General features: G+C 41.8%; 1 non-coding gene across 1 annotated transcript; it reads left to right on the top strand.

Moving 5' to 3' along the window:
* The first annotated feature begins 248 nt into the window (after nt 1-248).
* On the top strand, nt 249-352 carry MIR125 (microRNA mir-125). Its single transcript, NR_034775.1, has one exon. It is a non-coding gene; the product is annotated as a microRNA mir-125 (primary transcript).
* The last annotated feature ends 4,601 nt before the right edge of the window (nt 353-4,953 follow it).

Consider the following 4,953-nt stretch of genomic DNA (forward strand, 5'->3'; position numbering starts at 1 on the left):
TCATTTTGTATTAGGTGATGTGTTAGACACCCACCCACCCACACACCCACACACCACCTCCTCAGACCCTTGGCATGTGTATGTGTACATAAGTGATGTGTGCGTGTGTGTGTGTGTGCAAGAGGTGGAATGTTCTTTTTGCAACCGAGAGCCCGCCGTTCACCTGTCTGTGGGGTTTGGGGAGCGACTCTTGCCCAGAATGTGCCTGTCATGCTCTTTATTCTTTCCTTCCCTCCCCACCCCGCAATAAGGAATTACTTGCTGCGCCCCTCTCAATCCCTGAGACCCTAACTTGTGATGTTTCCCGTTTAAATCCACGGGTTAGGTTCTTGGGAGCTGTGAGTTGTGCCTTTCCAACTTCGCTACTTGGGGGAGTTCGAGGGGTTTAATTTCCCTTCTCCCCCACACCGGTTCCCCCTCCAAAAAAAAAAAAAAAAAGAGGGGGGGAAAAAAAAGGAAATGCAGAGGGGATGAAGCTTTAAATGAACAGGGTGAGGTTACCTTTCCAGGTCTCATTGTTTGACGTGATCAGGTGACTAGAAGGTGGTAGTTTACTGATTGCCATTTATGTTCAAGTGTGCGTGTGTGTGTGCATGTGTGTTCCCAACCTCCGAATAACGTTGTGGAGGCGTGCACGTGCTCCCTTCTCTATACCATTTTCGCGTTATCGGAGGCCGGTGGCGATCGTCGACTTTCCATTTCCTTGAGAGCAACACACAGTACTCCGAGAGCGTGACAGCAACAGCTCGGTACCTGGTGCTTGACCTCAAAACATCTCAGCGAAGGTCCCGGCATGCCCCAAGCCTCCAAATTTGAACCTGAACCATTTATCTCTGAAATGCGCCGAGTTAAAATATAGATACATTTATGTCTCTATATGTTGCGTAGAGTGCAACCCGAGGGCTCTGGCCTGAAATAGTGGTGCAAAAAACGGGCCAGAAAAATCTGCCCCTGTCCTCTGAGAGGGATGGAATCGGGGGGCGATACGAGGACCGATTTGTGCCATCTCATGCCGAATTTTGAACCGCAATCTCAAAGAACGGCGAAGAGGAAAAAGGTTCAAATGTCATCTGTGTTTTGTCGATTTTTTTAAAAATGGCATTTATGTGGGAGTTAAAACTGGCGGCCCTGGAAATTTCATTTTATAAATACGTACGGTGAAACAGTTAAAAAGCCCAGCCGCTTTATCTCTTTAAGATCACTGAATGACTACTACTATTTCGAATGCCGAATAAAATTTTGCCGGGTCTAGACAAAGCCCACAAAATATTTTTGTCGGTGAAAACTTGATATTTAAAAATGATCTGTATCTGCTCAGTTTGCCAGCGTTGTTACACATCCTCTTCTTTTCCAAATAGAAATCTATGTCTATTGATCTTTTCCAGCCAATTTGCTGTTTCCAGGTTCAATGCGAGATACCTTAGCTTACCTTACCATTGCGAACATTTCCAATCTACAATTTCAGGTCGTTTTAAGCCTCCTGTCGCAGTTTTGAACCTTCATTTCCCTTTGAAATGGAAAAAGAAAGATTTAAATCTTCGCAAAATGAACTGGGAGCGCCTCACCCTTATGAATGTGTATATCGGACGTGCATTTATATTATTACAACGATCAACCGGCAAGGAGATCGTCCTCTGCCTGAAAAATAAGCGAGAGTAATTTTTCGTCATTGATTCCAAATGGTGGTCCAGAGACCATTTTGTATCGGGAAGCCGAAATGAAAAGATTTACTCTGCAATAATCGTCCAATATCTTTTGTTGAGATCTCACGTGAAATAGTTGTATGAATAATGGTTTCCAGGCTCTGAAAGGGAAATGCGAATATATTTAGATGAAAACTCTTTCATTTTTACAGGTTGCCTTTTTGTACGTTACCACGATTTCTCCATATTTTTTTTTCTTTAGTATGGACATAACTGTGGTTTCTGTTCAGTTGGGGAAGGCGGAATCTAGAAAAATGAATATTCGTTGCCACGCTATATTTCCAGCACATAGCTACACGTGCCTATCGGACTAGCTATATCTGACTGCGGTTGGAGATGCCGTGAAAATATATGCGGGGATGATTATAACTGGACCTATAGAAATATGCAGAATGGATCGTCCTTTAGGATTCCCTATTTTAGTCATAAAAGAGGAGTCTTAATGACCTGATGAGAGTACCCATATTTTCTTTTTTTCCCCATGTAAACGGCCGAACTGCCGCAGGACCCAGATTGCCATTATTTTACAGTTTGTCAACTGCACGTTTGGGAGTGTAGCACAATGCAAGAGCTTTTCAGTTTCGGCGGGGATCTACCTCTCGGCAGGGACCGGTTTCGCAGCACCCCGGCTCCTTTCCCGAGTCCATCAGCGAAGTTCAGTGAAATGAATAACATAATTGGTAGTTGGTTCAATCACTACCAGTCTAGACTAGCCCAGACGCATCAATTAGAGGGGGGCTGTCTTTTAAAGCGAGAGTGCAAGCGAAACAAGCAAGGCCTTATTGATACTGATCTTTCAAAGTGCAAATCCAGCTTGGCAGAAAAAAAAAATAAAAAAAAAAAAGGCAGGAGGGGGAGGGGGAAGAGAAAGACCTTAACTAGATCTTTTGGACACAGAAGAACAGGAAGCTTGAGAGAAAAGGGTGGGGGAATAATGAGTGAAATGCAGGCAACATCTCCTTGGAGCTTACACTTACGATTCAGTTCACAGGGGAACTCGATTTTTTTTTTTTTTTTTTTGCCTAGCTGAAAAGGTGCCAACTAAAAATCCGTGCAGTTGGAAATGTAACAGCATTAGAAAGCTCCAGGGAGAATAAAGCCGACCCACACCAGCCAACCCGCAGCTCCTTCTCCCCCCTTCTGGAAAGAAAATAACTGCATATTTTCATTTTCGAGGCTGTGACTACTCTTCTATGGTAGAAATGCGAGTGCATTCCCCTGTCCCTTTAAATCTAGGATATATGAAACTGCATTCCCGCAAAGATATGCTGGATTAACTGGTGTTTCGCTTCTGGTTGCAGTATAAACTCTGGGCTGGGGTGCAGAAACCCTTTGAATAAAAATTAAAAAGAAAAGAAGAAAAAATCAGGATGATTTAGCAGTGTTGAGAACACATCACGCCTGAGGGGAAAAGAATGTTGCATTAGTATTAATTAAAACATTGCTAATATATTCTAATAAAATCAAAATTAACATTCTTAGCTGATTTGCTTACTGTGTAAAAGAGGCAAAAACGTATTATCGACTGAGCATCTCTGCATTCCAAATGCATTTGCTCATTCAGCAGAATTATTATTATTTTTTTTCACCAGGGTGTTTAAGCTTCTCATCGAAGATTTAGAGGAAGTTCTTCTTCCAGGCTTAAAAGGGGTGGTGGGAAGAAAAGAGACTCTATTGAGGACCGGGTCTTAAAAAATATTCTGATGCTCCTTTTCTTCGCTTACTATATCGAACGCTGGATCAGGACATATAGCCCTCATCGAAAATGGCCAACGCGTTTTTTTTTTCTTCCTTCCCTTTAAAAATACCTGCCAGGTTATTTAAAGATTTATGGGTTCAGTTGCCAAGTTATCTGAGTGACATGCAATTAAATGGCTGGTGCTGGTCTGCTGATTAATTAATTCCTAATTGATTTCTAATTCCAGCTTCTCTTCCATTGTAAATTCCGATAGGAACAAGGAACTTGTATTGGAAGCAAGTCACCTTCACTAAATTATTTTCCTTTGGAGACCTCTGAGAGCAAAGCATGTTTGTGCTGATCCGGGATTTTCAATTTCAGTTGTTTCTTGGGACCGGATTCTTTGTTTCACCTTTAAGTTAAATCGACTCCAAAACAGTTTTATTCCTCTATCAAGTTAGAGATCGCGTTACTTCTCAGTTGCTCCAGATTTATAACTCAGAAACAACGGTTTGTGATTTTTTTTTTCCACCCCCAGTGTCTATTTGGCTTTCTTTGCAAATAAATCTTTGTCCGACCCAGGTGATGAAACTTTGGGAGTGGGATAAAAAGAGAGGGAGTCTTTAGAGATACTGCCTATCTTTCAAAACCCTGGCATCCCCAGTGCCTTCCAAAGAGACGCTACCTTGATTGACTAAACTAGTCTACTTTACTGCCTTTTTCCAGTCTTCCTTAGAAAAGAGCAATCTCTGTTCAGTTTCACACACATTGTTCCATAATCCAGGCAATAAATGCTAATTAGTAATGCTCAAGGATATGACCATTCAGAGTAATTATCATAATTTACCTCTTCCTTGTTAAAGTCGCTCCTTGCTGATTTCAAAAGAAAAAAAGACAAATTTTAAAGCACGGATTTTTACCGATTGACTGGAGTTGAAACATACCCAGAGGGTGGCGAAGAGCAGTGTGGTCAGGGTGGTGACATCTCCAGTCGAACTTATTCCAAAAAGGATCGCCACCTGGATTCCTAAGGAAAATTGGGGGAAATACATCGTTTGGCCTGGACACCAGACATGTGTAATTTCATTAAAAACATACACACACACAAAACACTCAAGACTCTTCTCTTCCCTGCCCACCCTACTTTGAAAGCCTCTTACTGAGCCGAACAAAGGAAATAGCTAACTGTAAAGGCATCATTAAGTGTGAGGACTTAACAGCAAGATAAAGTGTGTGGTATGACAACATATTTTATTGCACAAAAGTACGGAGAATGAAATAATTCAGTGGTATTCTTAACTAATTAGAAGAAGGATCTTTCAGGAAGAATTAAGAAAATGATTCCACTCCCCTTGAATATGGGGTTCCGATTCTCAAGAGGTCACATATGTACGTCTCATTGTTGCTTTATGATGAATCGTGTAGGGAAGTGACCAACATTTGAATTGTTCTGCATTTTGTAAGCCTCTTTGAGGATGGATGGACCCGGGGCTCGTCAGAAGCGAATGCAGTGTAATGAAAGGTTTTCCATGTTTAGTCATAGATAAAGTACCCCTTTCTGAAATGTGCTTC

Source organism: Ornithorhynchus anatinus, chromosome 11 (genome assembly GCF_004115215.2).
Source record: "Ornithorhynchus anatinus isolate Pmale09 chromosome 11, mOrnAna1.pri.v4, whole genome shotgun sequence".
Lineage (NCBI taxonomy): Eukaryota > Metazoa > Chordata > Mammalia > Monotremata > Ornithorhynchidae > Ornithorhynchus > Ornithorhynchus anatinus.